Source organism: Rhineura floridana, chromosome 3 (genome assembly GCF_030035675.1).
Source record: "Rhineura floridana isolate rRhiFlo1 chromosome 3, rRhiFlo1.hap2, whole genome shotgun sequence".
Lineage (NCBI taxonomy): Eukaryota > Metazoa > Chordata > Lepidosauria > Squamata > Rhineuridae > Rhineura > Rhineura floridana.
In genome coordinates, this window is record NC_084482.1 from 111,656,628 (window position 1) to 111,674,751 (window position 18,124).

Below are 18,124 nucleotides of genomic sequence, written 5' to 3' on the forward strand. Positions count from 1 at the left end.
GCATCTCGCAGTAGCAATCTAAACCTCTGAGCAGTTTTCTTCACCATGCAGCTTTGCTTAAAGTCAGGATCTTTTACTGATAGAACCTTATGGCATGAGGCATCTCACAAACAATCAGGCATTAAGTGGTGTTCTCTCTCTCTCTCTCTCTCTCTCTGTCTGTCTCTCTCTCTCTCTCTCTCATCCTCCACTATACTTGAGCAGGCAGCCGCCACCCCCACCACTCCATGCGCTGCCTCCCTCTGCCATCCTCCCCTACACTCGAGCAGGCAGCCGCCACCCCACTACCCCATTCTCTCTCTCTCTGTGCCATCCTCCCCTACATTCAACCAGGGAACGGAGATGGGGAGATGCTGTTTTGAGTTGACAAAGGGGAACAAGAGAATGTAGTAGTCTGACCTCAAGTTGCAGCAGCTCTTAGAGTACCAATCCCTATATAGATGTATATGTGTGTGTGTAGCATTTTATGTATTTTAATTGTATTTTATGTATTTTAATTTATTTTAATGTTTGATTTTATTTTTGTAAGCCCTCCCTGAGTGCCCTATTATAGGGTAGAAGGGCAGGATAGAAATATTTTAAATAAATAAATAGATAGATAGATAGAGGCAGGCAGGAACTGAGAAAGAACTGTCCATTGCTTTTGTAAAGGCTGACTTAGCTATTTGTCTCTCTGCCTTATCCCTCTGTCTTTCCCTCCTATGAAGTAAGTGTGTGTGTGTGTAAATCTCAATCAAACTGCAATCACTGGCAGCTGTTTTTCTTCCAGCACAGCAATTAAGCTGCTTTGACACACACACGCGCACACACACAGGTGGGGGGAACAGACGGAGAAGGGGAGAGGGGTTGGAGCTTCATTGTGCTGGGCGAGTGGGCAGGCAAAGGAAGGATGGAGGAGAAGGAGAAATTAACCAGCCTGGTCTCTTTGCTAACTGTGGTTGCAACACACTGATAAACTGCAGCTGCTGCAGGTGCCTCTCACATGCAGCTGGAATCTCTCTCCTTACCAGGTCACACAGGCGCATCTGCAGTAAACAGTGCTTTGGGGGCATCAGAAGCACAGTTTACTGCAGAGGCACCTGCACTATCTGGCAAGGAGTGTGAATCCAGCCACACGTGAGAGAGATGCCTACAGCAGCAGTCCAACAGGCAAGGAGTCACATTCTGACCATGTCAGAATGTGTACCCCCCCCCTGCCCAAAAAAGCCTTCATTGAAAGCAGCTTCATTCCTGGAAGATTTGTTAACTGAGGTATTGCTATATATCTACAGAGTAGGGTTGTCAGGTCTCATGTTCACCTGGAGATTCTGGGGTTTTCTGGGTACCCTCTGGGTCACCCCAATTTCTGGACTCTTAGCTTTCATTTTTTTTAAAAAAAGTTCCTAGGTGGTCTGGTTCAAGAGATATACACCAAAATGTCATCACCATCCCACAACCTTTGTTATATGAGCTATTAGAGGGCTGCTTGAATCCCCACCCTTTCAGGTTTTTAGCCAATAAATGAAGTCAGGGTTGTGATTGACAAGGGATTTGCTGACCCCCAGGCAATAGATAAAACCCATTGCAAGCCCTGAAAACATCTTCCTTTTCCTGCTTATCTGCGCATCACGACTAAAATAAGTTTATAGATTTCAACAGCAGCAAGAGTGCTGTTTTCAGGAGATCTAGAATAGAAGATCACAACAGGATCTTAGTAGGTATGCACAGTAAACAATTCCAGTTCTGATTATAATAAAAGTGTACATGCAGGGTTTTTTTAATCACTTACAAAAATAGCATATTATACATTTTATCTTTCAAACAATTTTTAAACTGAAATTTGTAAAAAGTGTACATGCATCTTACAACACCATTGCAATTTGTTATACTTTTCTAATTATAAGGAGTCAAACAAGTTTAAATTTTCCTGGGCTGTTGAAGAGGGCAGTTTATTTGTCTAATTCATATCCTGTTCTGAAAACCTTCCCCATATGAAGCTTTAATCCTATACTCACTTTTCTGGAAGTAAAGCTGCAATGTTAATCCCACATACCTAGGAGTAAACCCTATTGAATTCAATAGGAATTACTTTTGAGTAGACATGGTCAGGATTGTGCTGTAAATCAATGCGACTTTTGAAGTGAACATAGCAAAGGATTGTGTTGGAAATCTATCTCTCCCCCTCCTGTTTGAGTAAGTCCCACTGAATACATTGTTTCTGAGTAAACATACATAGGATAGCACTATAAATATCTTTACAAGTTGTGTAAATAATAAACATCTTTGACATTCATGCTTATATAAATATTTCTTCATACTATCTCTCAATAAGTATCTGATTTCACACTGTGGTTATACATTATTATTTCCTCTACATTTTAAGCACGCCCTTCTTCCTTGGGGTTAGGGTTGCCAGGTTCAATCCCTGGGACTGATCCTGTATCTTTAGGAGAAGAGAAAGTCAGCCAAGTGCATGTGTTCTTGCAACCCTGTAATGGGAAAAACCACAAAGTGGAATTCTCCCTCCCCCCTGCACAACTTTTAAAGATACAATAGACCTCTTGGTTGCGGCCTCCAAGATCAGTTTCAGGGATTGAACCTGGGAACCCTACTTGGGGTGGTCATGGTTCCTCTCTGTTGTTTTCACCATGAGAGGAAGATTAGGCTGAAAGATGATGAGTAGCCCATGGTCACTCACTAAACTTTGTAGCTGATTTCCATTTTAAAATTTTAATTAAAATGATTTTTTTTGCAGGCAAAGCTTATGAAGTAATGCAGATCCACACTATGCATTTAAAGCTCATCCAATTCATATTTAAAGTGAATGACTTCCCCCAAATAATCCTGGGAAGTGTAGTTTCCCCCTTACAGTTATAGTTCCCACCACCCTTAACAAACTACAGTTCCAATGATCCTATGGTGGGATTCATGTACTTCACATGTGTGTTGAATGTGCTTTAAATGCATGGTGTGGAACTGCCCTAGGTATGCTGTGCATTCATTAGTGAATTGAAAAGAAGAATTTTAAAAGATAATGTTTAAACAGGGGAAGGGTTGTAGCTCAGTGGTAGAGCACATGCTTTACATGCAAAGGTCCAAAATCCAATCTCTGGAAACAATTGTTGCCTGGAAGCCAGGAGAGCTCTGTCATCAGTACTGAGCTAGATGATGCCAAATGGCCTGAGTTGGTATAAGGCAGATTTCTTTGTTCCTAAAAGTGGAAAGAGACCCAAGGGCCACAGTGACTCCAAATTTTATTTACAACATTTATACACCGATTTGTTGTGAAAAACCTCAAAGCGGTTTACAGAAGGAATTAAAACAATAGAATTATTGGCAAAAATAGCTAAAGACAGGTATTTTAAAACATTTAAAACAATAAAACCAACAATGAATTAAAAACAGATAAAAATGTAATAGCTTCTACATGCCTGGGTAGGCTTGCCTGAATAAAAATGTTTTTAACAGGTGCCGAAAAGAATGCAATGAATGCTCCTGCTTAATGTCAATAGGCAGGGAGTTTCAAAAGCGTAGGTGCTGCCACACGAAAGCATTGATTTCTTACAAGAGCAGAACAAGTACTATGTGGCACCTGTAACATGGAAAGCACACCTTGAACTTGGCCTTGTAGCAAATGGGCAACCAATGCAGATTTCAGAGCAAAGATATTATGTGCTGAGAGGATCTCATTCACGTCAGCAATTGTGCCACAGCATTCTGCAGAAAGTGCAGCCCCCACTCAGGTTATGCTGTATGGGCCCATGCCATGACATCACTAGGGCCCACCCCATGACATTGCTAGGGTGCACCCCATGACATTGCTAGAGCGCACCCCATGACATCGCTAGGGCACACCCATAATATCACTAGGGCTTGCCCCATGATATCACTAGGGGCCACCCCTGAAATCTCAGGGTTTGGGGTGCTTCTAATCTGGTAACCCTACCACAGAGGCCTTCCCATGCCTGAAGGTTCTGCAGGGCAACTAGGCTTGAAAGAATCATTCTGTTGAAGTTAATTGCCACCCTGGGCTCCTACTGGGAGAAAGGGAGGGATACAAATCTAATAAATTAAAAAAAATGAATAAATTGTGTTGTGTTTGGCAGTGGGACAGTGCCCACAACAGTGTCTCTCATTTGCAAATGTGCCCTCAGGGCCCTAAACATTGATGACTCCTGTGTTGCACTCCAGCATACTATGTGGCACTGCAAAGGATTGTTTGCTTGGGACAACAGAACATCTTGGGTCAGTCCTGATTCTGTCACTGAAGTTGTGGGGAACTCAGAGGTTCATTTTAATGCAGAGAAGATTCAGGACATCTGCCTGTAGCACAGACAAATGTCTTAGTCCAGATTCAAGAAATATTGTAGAATGTTGTCTGCAGAAGAACTCAGTATTTTGCCTGATGTGTGAAAATGTTGAGTACCTTATCTCAGATAAGAGCTATATCTTACCTGGAGCTGATGCCCTTAAGAATGCTAGATCAAGGACCCTTTAAATGTTGCTTCTAGTCTCATGGCAGCTGTTTTTCTGTGAACAATTCCTGTGTGTCCTGAGAACAAAACTGTGTTAAAACTGAAAGCCATGTCTAAAACTTTAGCTCAGGGCTGAGCAGAAGGTAGATTAGTATCAACTGTTGATCTCTGGTTGATTTGCAATAGATTGGCAAGGGTTTCTGACTCCCAGTTTAATAACAGCAACAACAAAATGATTTTTCACACCTAAATTATAGTTGCTGAAATGAAGAAAGTGAACCAGGAATGGATTTTTCTGTGAAAGGACTTTGAGCTCAATTCAGTTCTGGTACAGAAAACAAATTCCTAGGCTCAGAATGTGATCAGAAGCACCTTGTTCTTTAATTCTAGAGCCAGTGTGGGGTAGTGGTTAGAGTGTTGGACTATGACCTGGAAGACCAAGGTTCGAATCCCCACACAGCCATGAAGCTCACTGGGTGACCTTAGGCCAGTCACTGCCTCTCAGCCTCAGAGGAAGGCAATGGTAAACCCTCTCTGAATACTGCTTACCATGAAAACCCTATTCATAGGATCTCCATAAGTCGGGATAGACTTGAAGGCAGTCCATTTCCATTTCATATGTCTTTTGAACTTCTCCATTGGTAGAATTTCAGGTTCTAGTAAAAGAATAATCCAACAAGCATGAAGTCTGCTCACCCCTACTTTAGCTCACCCATATGTGGAGCTAAGTGTGATGTTCCTGCTTATATTGTAAATATGGTAAGTGCTGGTTATATAGAAGATATATGGTAAGTGGAGTGAAAGAGGAGGGGGAGTACATGAGCAGTAGAATGCTGAATGATTGGCTGAGCGTTTGAATGGCTGGGAGTATAAATGGAAGAATAACAGTTGAATCTGGGTGGAGGTTTGGTGGTGAATTGAGGTGGTGGCTGTGAGGTGGTGTTTGGAGGTGGTGTTTGGAGGTGGTGGTGGTTGTTGTTAGTGAGTCGGAGTTCTGAGGCAATTAGTAAGAAGTCAAGTACATAACAGAATATAGATGAAACCATACGCTTGTGAAACATTCCTTAAGTAATCTTGTTATTTCTAATTCTTAATAAATATTTCTTGGTTAAATAAAAGCCTGATTCCTTCAGCTGGGAAACACATACCAGGGGGAATAGCAAAGTAACCAAGGCTGAACAGTTTGTATCGAATGGTGGCAGTGGCGGATCGGAGGAAAGTGTATCCAGTCCCACAGAGAAACCCAGGGCTGTATGCTTCAGAGTCAAGGGGCTGCAGGGGGGTTTACAAATTACCTATACCCATTGACACAAGGTATTGGAATAGCCAGGCAGAGACTAGGCACAGTCTATTGGCTAAAAGGGTTACAGAGTGTCGGGTGGTGCTGCCTAGCAGTGAGATCTTTTGAGATCGGTGCTAGTGCTGTATAGGGTAAGAATAAACCTGACGTTCCTGTCTGCTGGTAGCCACAAAGTGAGAGCTTCACAGGTGGTGCCAGGGAAGGACGTCACACTAAGCGTGTTAACAGTTAACAAAATGGTGTAGCTTTTTAGTTAGTAGCTGTTTTAATTGTTTTAAATATGTTTTAATTACTTGTTTTTAACTGTTTTATTTACTATTTTATTTTATTTTTTGTAAATCGCTTAGAGATCTTTACATTCAAGTGGTATATTTGTTAAATTATAAATAAATAATAAATAAATTTTATTTTTCAACCGCCTATCTGTCCGGGTTAGGGACACTCTAGGCGACGAACAAGAATAAAAACAATACATATAGATCAACATAATCAAATTTTAAGCTAAAAAACCATTCATTAATTCAAAAGTAACATAAGTTAATCTGTCCCAATCTTGTAGGCCTGCCTGAACAGCCAGGTCTTCAAGGCTCGGCGATAGCTGGACAGGGAGGGAGCATGTCTGAGATCGAAAGGGAGAGAGTTCCAGAGGGTGGGGGCCACAACAGAGAATGCCTTCTCTCTGGTCCATACCAGCCTAGCTGTTCTCACTGGTGGGACCGAGAGAAGGTCTTGTGAGGCTGATCTCGTCAGGCGGCACAATCGGTGATTCTGGAGGCATTCCTTCAGATATACTGGGCCGAAACCGTATAAGGTTTTAAAAGTCAACACCAACACCTTGAATTGGGCCCGGCAGACAACTAGTAGCCAGTGAAGATCTAATAACATTGGGGTGATATGATCCCAGTGACGGCTATGCGTAATCAAGCGTGCCGCCGTGTTCTGTACCAGCTGTAATTTCCGGACCGTTTTCAAGGGTAACCCCACGTACAGCGCATTGCAGTAGTCTAAGCGAGAGGAGACCAGGGCATGTATCACCTGAGGGAGCAGGTGAACAGGAAGATAGGGATGCAGTCTCCGTATCAGATGTAATTGATACCAAGCTGCCCGGCTCACTGCTGTAATCTGAGCCTCCATGGACAGCTGGGAGTCAAGTATGACCCCAAGACTGCGGACCTGGTCCTTCAGGGGTAAACTTACCCCATCAAGCATCAGGTCAGTAATTCCTAACTTCCTTTTATCTCCCACAAGTAATACCTCAGTCTTGTCGGGGTTCAGCTTCAGCCTATTCACTCCCATCCATCCACTTACGGATTCTAGGCACTTGGACATGGTATTCACAGCCAACTCCGGTGAGGACTTAAAGGAGAGATAGAGCTGAGTGTCATCTGCGTACTGATGGCACTGCAACCCAAAACTCCTGATGATTGCTCCCAGCGGTTTCACATAGATGTTGAATAGCATGGGAGAGAGGATAGAACCCTGTGGCACTCCACAGTGAAGAGGCCAAGGGTCTGAAACCTCATCTCCCAATGCCACCCGTTGCTGCCTATCTGAGAGATAGGAACGGAACCACTGCAAGACAGTGCCTCCTATTCCTAATCCCTCTAGGCGGTTTAAAAGGATACCGTGGTCAACAGTATCGAAAGCCGCTGAGAGGTCCAGGAGGACAAGGAAGGTGTATTCACCCCTATCCAATGCCCTCCGCATATCATCTACCAGAGCGACCAAGGCTGTTTCCATACCATGACCAGTCCTAAAACCCGATTGGTATGGATCTAAATAATCCGTTTCCTCCAAGTGTGTCTGTAATTGCGCAGCCACCACCCTCTCAATCACCTTGCCCAAGAATGGTAAATTAGAGACTGGGCGAAAGTTGTTTAACTCTTGGGGATCCAAGGACAGTTTTTTTAAGATGGGCTTTATTACCGCTTCCTTGAGGGCTGATGGCATTGCACCCTCTTGCAAGGATGCATTCACCACCGCCTTGATCCCTTTGCCCAGTCTCTCTTTACAGCTCATGATGAGCCATGAAGGGCAAGGATCAACCAGACAGGTGGTTGGCTTCACAGTACAGAGCACCTTGTCCACTTCCTCAGAGAGAAGAGGCTGAAACCGATCCCAACAGACCGGAATGCAACTGGCCAACTCTGGCCCACTTCCTGTCTCCACGGCGAGCGGAAGCGTGCTCTTCAGACGTTCGATTTTATCAGCAAAGTGTTTAGCAAAAGTATCACAGCAGATTTTAGAATGTTCCATGGGTTCCTGAGCAACTGGACCGACCAGGCTTCGGACCACTTGGAACAATCTCCTGGGACAACACTCTGCCGACGCAATAGAGGCAGCAAAGAAATTTTTCTTTGCTGCCTTTGTTGCCACCTGGTAGGCAGTTATTGCTGCTCTAACCCGTGCCCGATTGTCTTCAGTGCAAGATTTCCGCCACCGGCGCTCAAGTCGTCTCACCTCCTGTCTCAGACCCCGCAACCGTGGTGTATACCAGGGTGCTGTCTGAGTTCTGTTCAGGGGGAGAGGACGTTTCGGAGCCACCCGGTCAACCGCCCTGGCGATCTCCTTATTCCACTCCATCACCAGGGATTCGACTGGGCGACCTTCAGTCAGCTCCATATCCCCCAGCACATTCAGGAATCCTTTGGGCTCCATCAGGCGTCTGGGGCGGACCATTCTAATAGGTCCTTGTCCCCTGCGGAGGGCATGCGGCATCGAGAAATATTCACCAGATAGTGATCTGACCATGACACGGGGTTAGAAGAATTCACCCCCATTTTCAGAGCACTATCCTCCCCTCCCGAGACAAACACAAGGTCGAGAGCATGACCGGCTACATGGGTAGGCCCTATATTACTAAGGTGCAGATCCCAGGAAGTCATGGTTTCCATGAAATCCTGAGGGGCTCCTGTGAGGACAGCCTCGGCATGTACGTTGAAATCCCCCATCACCACAAGATTGGGGGAGAGCAATTGCACAGCCGAGACTACCTTGAGCACCTCAGTCAGGGATTCTGCTGCGCAGCGGGGTGGGCGGTACACAAGCAGAATCCCTAAACTGCCCTTTGGGCCCAACCTCCAGTACATGCAATCAACAAACTTGGTCTTGTGGAGAGGGGGTCTGGCGAAACACAAAGACTCCCGGTAGATAACTGCCACTCCCCCTCCCCGCCTCCCAATCCTCGGCTGCTGTGCATATCGGAAACCGGCTGGACACATGGCCTCAAGTATAGGAGCTGAGGCCTCATCCAGCCATGTCTCCGTAATACACACCAGGTCTGCGTCCTCATCCAGAATCATATCCTGGATGAGTAATGTTTTCTGTATCACAGACCTGGCGTTACACAACAGCAATCGAAGATTGGATGGAGTTCTGCTTTCCCCAGTTATCTTCTGGTGGTAAACAAGCCCGGAACAAGGGATGGATATTAAGCATCTATCCCTAGTTCCCCGATGCCGGCTTGGCCTGCTACCCATGCCCCTACAGAATCTGCCGCCTAGCCTTTCAATATTGTGGCCCCCCACCCCCCACACACTAACCCCCTCTGATCTACACATAGCTCCCTCCAGTACGCCGACAGGCAGGCCTTCTACTTCGGTACAGTAAAAACAGTAAAACAACCCCCCGCCCCCCCCCAAAAAGCAGCAAAACAAAACAAAAGACAAAAACCCAGGCCACCTCAGCCAGGCGGCTTATGTATCCCTCCAAAGAGGGACAGGTGATGGAAATTAGTCACAGCTGGCTGGGTACCTGGGACCTGGTCCTGCAGGAGGCACATCTGCCAGGCAGCAGTCCCACTGGGAAGGGTGGTGGAGGTGGTGTTCCAACAGCAGCAGCAACAGCAGGCTCTCCTTCCCTGGGTGGTGATGTTCTCCTTCTTCCTGCAGGCACTGGGTCTCCCAGGCCACCTCAGCCAGCTGGCTTATGTATCCCTCCAAAGAGGGACAGGTGATGGAAATTAGTCACAGCTGGCTGGGTACCTGGGACCTGGTCCTGCAGGAGGCACGTCTGCCAGGCAGCAGTCCCACTGGGAAGGGTGGTGGAGGTGGTGTTCCAACAGCAGCAGCAACAGCAGGCTCTCCTTCCCTGGGTGGCGATGTTCTCCTTCTTCCTACAGGCACAGCTTTGTTGATGAAAACAGTGTTCTGAAGTTCATGCATGGTAAAGGCCTGCAAAGTCTTTGTATGTAGGTATTGAAACTGTCTCTTTTCTCTCAAGTTTGTGTGTGCACATGTTCAGGAAGTAACCAGAAGGATATGTGTGCAAGAGCATATTGTGTGCAGTTCTATGTACCATGGCTGGGATTCATTGTGTCCATATTTCAGTTTGCACGTAGGTGGTTGAGTGGGTGAGGTGTCCCTGCTGACATTTAGACATGCATAAAGCTTGAGAGCAAGGAGTGCTTTACTTGCTTATGCCCCTCCTTCTCAAATATACTCCCTCATTCAGTCTTCCCATTGATTGCGCATACAAAGACAATCTATAGGAGCAGAGACAAAAGGCTGAACTAGACTTGAAGTTACAAAACATCTTTGCTTTTGTTTTAAAAAAATGCAAATAGCATCTACTGGGGAGGCTGATGATTATCAGGATCAGAGAAGGTGGAGAGGAGAAAATCAACCATTTTCTCCTCTGCTGCAATCCTGAGAAAAATCAATGTTCTGAAGTTGCTATTTGCTTTGGGAGGAAATCCTTAATTGGGACCAATTTTGTTTAGCCCAAAATTATCTATAAAATCTTCTTCACTCCCACTACACTAAGGATGGGGCACCTCAGGCACAGGGGCTGAATGTAGCCCTCCAGCTGTCTCTGTGTGGCCCTTGGGACAATTCCCTAAGCCAGCCTTTTCCATCCTTTGGGTCGCCAGATGTTGTTGGACTACAACTCCCATCAGCCCCAGCATGGCCAATGGTCAGGAATGGTGGGAATTGCAGTCCAGCAACATCTGGGTACCCAAAAGTTGGGAAAGACTGCCCTAGGGTACACACAACCCTGAGCCACCTCCCTCACCAGCCCTGGTTTGCACCCTGCTTGAGCGTTTTTGCCTGGAGTGTGTTTCTAAACTCTAATAATAATTCTTCCTTGCCTTGATGGAGTATAGAGAGGGTCATGTGACTGTGTGTAGAAACAATCCTATTGTGCAAAGGTAAAGTTTATGCTCATTGCTCCATCCACTTTTGCCTCTAGCCCCACCAGGTTTCCCAGAAAGGAAAGTGACTCAAAAAGGTTCCCCACCCCTGCACTGTCTCTCAGTATGATTGTGAGTGGATGAATATGTGCTGCCACCATTGCACCATTACCAGCCAGACAGGCCCAGCTTCGCAGTCTCAATGCGTGGATGAGACGATGGTGTCGGGTGGAAGGGTTCGGATTTGTTAGGCACTGGGGAACATTTTGGGACAAGCCGGGCCTGTACAAAAGGGACGGGCTCCACTTGAACCAGAATGGAACCAGACTGCTGGCACTTAAAATTAAAAAGGTAGCAGAGCAGCTTTTAAACTGACTGAGGGGGGAAACCCGACAGGAGCTGAGAAAGGTCTGGTTCGGAATAAACCTCCCCCCTGGGATAAAAACCAAAGAAATGATGAAATTTTAAAAGGGGTAGGCCTAGAAGTAGGTATTGTGAGAGCAGGGGCACAGGATATAAATTCAGAAGAGCAAAATTACCACAGGCCAAACCAGAAGTGCCAAAGACACTTGAAGAGAGACACTGCTTACAAGTGCCTGTACGCTAATGCTAGGAGCCTCCGAACCAAGATGGGAGAACTGGAGTGCTTGGTCTTAGAGAAGAGCATTGATATAGTGAGCATAACCGAGACCTGGTGGAATGGAGAAAACCAGTGGGATACGGTTATTCCTGGATATAAACTATATCGGAAGGACAGGGAAGGACGTATTGGTGGCGGAGTCGCTCTATACGTGAAAGAAGGCATTGAATCCAGCAAGCTCGAAACCCCAAAAGAGGCAGACTCCTCCACAGAATCGTTGTGGGTGGTGATACCGTGCCCCAGGAGGGACTTAATACTGGGAACGATCTATCGTCCCCCTGATCAAAATGCTCAGGGAGACCTTGAGATGAGATATGAAATTGAGGAAGCATCCAAACTAGGAAATGTGGTAGTAATGGGTGACTTCAACTACCCAGACATAGACTGGCTGCATATGTGTTCCAGTCATGACAAAGAAGCAAAGTTTCTAGATATTCTAAATGACTATTCCCTAGATCAGTTGGTCATGGAACCGACCAGAGGGACGGCAACCCTGGACTTAATCCTCAGTGGGGACCGGGACCTGGTGCGAGATGTAAGTGTTGTTGAACCGACTGGGAGCAGTGACCACAGTGCTATTAAATTAAACATACATGTAACTGGCCAATTGCCACGAAAATCCAACACGGTCACATTTGACTTCAAAAGAGGAAACTTCACAAAAATGAGGGGATTGGTAAAAAGAAAGCTGAAAAACAAAGTCCAGAGGGTCACATCACTCGAAAATGCTTGGAAGTTGTTTAAAAACACTATATTAGAAGCTCAACTGGAGTGCATACCGCAGATCAGAAAAGGTACCGCCAGGGCCAAGAAGATGCCAGCATGGTTAACGAGCAAAGTCAAGGAAGCTCTTAGAGGCAAAAAGTCTTCCTTCAGAAAATGGAAGTCTTGTCCAAATGAAGAAAATAAAAAAGAACACAAACTCTGGCAAAAGAAATGCAAGAAGACAATAAGGGATGCTAAAAAAGAATTTGAGGAGCACATTGCTAAGAACATAAAAACCAACAACAAAAAATTCTATAAATACATTCAAAGCAGGAGACCATCTAGGGAGACAATTGGACCCTTGGATGATAAGGGAGTCAAAGGTGTACTAAAGAACGATAAGGAGATTGCAGAGAAGCTAAATGAATTCTTTGCATCTGTCTTCACAGTGGAAGATATAGGGCAGATCCCTGAACCTGAACTAACATTTGCAGGAAGGGATTCTGAGGAACTAAGACAAATAGTGGTAACGAGAGAGGAAGTTCTAAGCTTAATGGACAATATAAAAACTGACAAATCACCGGGCCCGGATGGCATCCACCCGAGAGTTCTCAAAGAACTCAAAGGTGAAATTGCTGATCTGCTAACTAAAATATGTAACTTGTCCCTCGGGTCCTCCTCCGTGCCTGAGGACTGGAAAGTGGCAAATGTAACACCAATCTTCAAAAAGGGATCCAGAGGGGATCCCGGAAATTACAGGCCAGTTAGCTTAACTTCTGTCCCTGGAAAACTGGTAGAAAGTATGATTAAAGCTAGATTAACTAAGCACATAGAAGAACAAGCCTTGCTGAAGCAGAGCCAGCATGGCTTCTGCAAGGGAAAGTCCTGTCTCAGTAACCTATTAGAATTCTTTGAGAGTGTCAACAAGCATATAGATAGAGGTGATCCAGTGGACATAGTGTACTTAGACTTTCAAAAAGCGTTTGACAAGGTACCTCACCAAAGGCTTCTGAGGAAGCTTAGCAGTCATGGAATAAGAGGAGAGGTCCTCTCGTGGATAAGGAATTGGTTAAGAAGCAGAAAGCAGAGAGTAGGAATAAACGGACAGTTCTCCCAATGGAGGGCTGTAGAAAGTGGAGTCCCTCAAGGATCGGTATTGGGACCTGTACTTTTCAACTTGTTCATTAATGACCTAGAATTAGGAGTGAGCAGTGAAGTGGCCAAGTTTGCTGACGACACTAAATTGTTCAGGGTTGTTAAAACAAAAAGGGATTGCGAAGAGCTCCAAAAAGATCTCTCCAAACTGAGTGAATGGGCGGAAAAATGGCAAATGCAATTCAATATAAACAAGTGTAAAATTATGCATATTGGAGCAAAAAATCTGAATTTCACATATACGCTCATGGGGTCTGAACTGGCAGTGACCGACCAGGAGAGAGAGCTCGGGATTGTGGTGGACAGCACGATGAAAATGTCGACCCAGTGTGCGGCAGCTGTGAAAAAGGCAAATTCCATGCTAGCAATAATTAGGAAAGGTATTGAAAATAAAACAGCCGATATCATAATGCCGTTGTATAAATCTATGGTGCGGCCGCATTTGGAATACTGTGTACAGTTCTGGTCGCCTCATCTCAGAAAGGATATTATAGAGTTGGAAAAGGTTCAGAAGAGGGCAACCAGAATGATCAAGGGGATGGAGCGACTCCCTTACGAGGAAAGGTTGCAGCATTTGGGGCTTTTTAGTTTAGAGAAAAGGCGGGTCAGAGGAGACATGATAGAAGTGTATAAAATTATGCATGGCATTGAGAAAGTGGATAGAGAAAAGTTATTCTCCCTCTCTCATAATACTAGAACTCGTGGACATTCAAAGAAGCTGAATGTTGGAAGATTCAGGACAGACAAAAGGAAGTACTTCTTTACTCAGCGCATAGTTAAACTATGGAATTTGCTCCCACAAGATGCAGTAATGGCCACCAGCTTGGATGGCTTTAAAAGAAGATTAGACAAATTCATGGAGGACAGGGCTATCAATGGCTACTAGCCATGATGGCTGTGCTCTGCCACCCTAGTCAGAGGCAGCATGCTTCTGAAAACCAGTTGCCGGAAGCCTCAGGAGGGGAGAGTGTTCTTGCACTCGGGTCCTGCTTGCTGGTAGGCCACTGTGAGAACAGGATGCTGGACTAGATGGGCCACTGGCCTGATCCAGCAGGCTCTTCTTATGTTCTTATGTTCTTATGCACATAAAGAAAGAATACTTTCAGAGCTGATTTATGTGACCATCTTCAAAGTGACTTTTCCCCGTAAGTCCAGTGTGGTAAAGCAAATGCTGCATCAGCTGATCAGGTAAGGTTGCATCTTACCATATCTGCAAATGTGTTAGAAAACTAACATTTCCTGTATTGTGATGAGAGTGGGCCATCTGTGGGCTATATCATCACGCTCTGGATCATTCACAGTTGTGTTGATGGCCACTTCAAAAGTCAACATATCAACTATCCTTCAATAATGGAGCACATTGTCATGTCCCTCAGCATTTCAAGTGTCTTAATTTTCTTTGGAGTAAGAGATATATATGAGAATTCCAACAGTACCATGAAGCAAAAAGTCTGGCTTAGGTTGCATTGATACAAGCAAACACGCACTCATGCACACATACAAACTCTCTCTCTCTCTCTCTCTCTCTCTCTCTCTCTCGCTCTCTTGCTCGCTCTCTCGCTCGCTCTCGCTCTCTGAGTGTAGTATCTCTGGTTTGCCTCTGCTGGAAACTGAATGTTGAACTACATGGAGCTTTAGTTTAATTTGACAAGGCTCTTGGCATGTTCTTATGTTGTTTAAGGAAATTACTTATTGTAAAATTTCCAGAAGTGTTTGAGTAGTTTTTGCTCTTTATTTCAAAGTGCAATTCATATTAATGCTGCATGAAGTCAAGGATACCTACATAACACCACTAGAAAGCCATACAAAATACTGGTTTTGACCTATAAAGCCTTATGCAGCTCAGGATCTCAATACCTCCAAGGACTGCCTCTCCCCATATGAACCAACCTGGAATCTGACTTCATCATCAAAGGTCATTCTGCATGTATCCCCTCCAGAGGAGGCTCAGAGGGTGGCAGCATGAGAATAGGCCTTTTCAGTGGTGGAATGCTCTACCTAGGGAGACACCATCTTTATCTATCGTTAGGTGCCAGGCAATGACCTTTCCTATTGGTGTATGGCTTCCCATATTCGTTCTGTATTTGATGGATTTAAAACTTTCAATAAGTTCAGTAATTTTTTATTGATTGTTATGTATGTCTTTGGCTGTTAATCTATTGCTGAATTTTAGATTTTATTGACTTATGTTCTACCCAGTTTTTTAATGTAAGTCACTTTGAGTCACTTTGGTGAAAAAAGCATCTTAACAAATACAATAAATAAATAAAAATACAAGAGATCTCTACTCTAGCACTCATTAATTATAAGCCTTAATTACCTACTGCCCTCTTATCTTCCACTCAGGATAAGTTCTATTCTATCCATTCTAGATAAATGCTGTAATGTGTTGATTGATAGCATTGCTTCCAACTCCCTCACACCTTGCAATACTCAGGCACCTTGGGGAAAGGGAAAGGATACCTTTCTTCCATAAGAACATATTGGTAGCAGAGCAGTGCCTGCCATGGCCAGCCTGGTCCATTGTTTTCGGCTGTGTATCCTGAGTGTGCCATAACCCTCATTCCACCTGCTTGAACTCCATTGACTTTTGAAAGGTAAGAAGAGCAGCAACAGCAAAAAGAGTGTATGCACAAGGGAGAAGGCTTTGGATAGTTGTTGTTTGTGGCATTCAGCATGTTAATTCCATCTTATTTGTTTATAATCTGCACTTTCATAAGAATATATCAAATCTATCTTACTTAAACCTTGTATACAGCTGAGCTCTGGATATGAAACCAGGTTGCCCAGACTTAGTCGCAGTATTGAATGATAACAGAGCTAATCATCAGTAGTGTTGATCCACAACACATAGGATGGTGTCTACTGGAAAACAAGACTGAGTGTGCAAACAAATAGTTGGAGGGAGGTGCCCAGAATGACAAAACAATATGATAAAAAGTCACAATTTTATTCTGTTTTTATAATTAAAAATGTATAAAAAGCCCAACGCGTTTCGGCTAATCACATATAGCCTTCATCAGGGGATGCTTGTTTAAATTCTTCCTTCAAAGTGATGATGTTATTGAATCTGCCTGACGAACATGTTACTGACAATTTGTAATCTTTTGAATAATATCAATAACATCATCACTTTGAAGGACGAATTTAAACAAGCGTCCCCTGATGAAGGCTATATGTGATTAGCCGAAACGCGTTGGGCTTTTTATACATTTTTAATTATAAAAATGGAATAAAATTGTGACTTTTTATCATATTGTTTTGTCATTCTGGGCACCTCCCTCCAACTATTTGTTATATTGAATGACATCCACTTTTTTCCACCTCTGAGTGTGCAAACACCAGAAGAAAATACATATATTCAGCCAATGCTATAAATGCCTTGCCACTGACAGCATTTGGTCATTGTGAATTAATATTTGTCCGGAGGCAACGGATATACATTATTTTGAGAGGAGAATCTAAAAGATGAAGAGACAACAAGGCCCTTTGTCAAGAAAGAGTGTCCTTTGATTTATGGATGCATTGGATGCTCATAACTGAATCTCTAGAAAGTGGGTTCGTGTAGAGCAGGGGTGTCAAACCTAAGGTGTAGGGGCCAATTATGGCCCTCCAAGCTTTTCTATATGGACCTCAGGATTTTCACCAGCACACCACACCCCTTCCCCACCCAAATCCCTTTTCAACATGATACCCCTCACTGACATTGCTTCACACCCTCCTTTAGTGTTTTTGCCAGGCTGGAATGTGTCCTTGAACTCTGATAAAGTTCCTTGCTTGCCTGGCTGTAGAACCTAATTGTGCTGAAACTGTCTTACTGTACAAAGGTAAAATTTACATTTGTTGCTCTGCCCACTTTGACCTCTGGCTCTTCCACCACCGGCATGTGGCCCTGGGAATGTTTTCCAGAAGGGAATGTGGCCCTCTGGCCAAAAAAGGTTCCCCCTCCTGAGATAGTGGTTTCTAAAGTGTTTGGAAGATACAGCAAGCAGAAGGTGCTGGATCTGCACTGGTCCCTGTTCTTCTGTTCAAAATAGTCAGAGATCAGCATTGGCCACGTAGCCTGCATAACCAACTTCTCATTACTGGAATACAGGAGGTGGGGAGGGGAGGTGAATGTACCTGAGAGATCTTCCCTCTGCTACAATATCATTATCTGTTTATACGTCTCTAATATTTTATACAACCCTTCAACCATATTCCCAGGGTGGTTTACATCAAGCAAGAATAGCCAACATGGTATCCTCCAGATGTTGTTAGACTCCGATTCCCATCAGCCCCAGACAGGATGGACAATGGTCAAGGATAATGGGAGTTGTAATCCAAAAAATCCGGAAGGTACCACATTGACTATCCCAAACAAAAAGAATAAAACAATTAAAATGTAAAATCAAATAACATAAAAACAATACCATTGGTGTGTTGTTAACTGCAACTGAGGGGGTACATCTAGAAAGCACTCTCTCCTCGTGACTTCACTGCACCCTTTAACTTGAGCAAATCAAGGAGCCCTTCCTAAGGGCCTGTATCTCTGGCAAGTCCTTCCAAAAGTAACAGACAACTATGACACCTGAGATGGATAATTTTAGGATCCTATTTTGTGATTCTGGTTGTTTTTAATTGTTTTTAACACTGTATTTTAAGGTGGTTGTAACCTGGCCTGAGATTTCTGGATGAAGGGCGGGCAGTACACACTAACAGTAACAACAACAATGTGGTATAAGAAACAGTGAGCCACA

The 18,124-nt window shown here is 44.3% G+C and overlaps 1 protein-coding gene across 3 annotated transcripts in view; it reads right to left on the minus strand.

The window, feature by feature from the left end:
* The window catches only part of CAMK2A (calcium/calmodulin dependent protein kinase II alpha), a 204,394-nt gene that overhangs the window by 173,642 nt on the left and 12,628 nt on the right, over positions 1-18,124 (minus strand). The gene's annotated exons all lie outside the window — the stretch shown is intronic.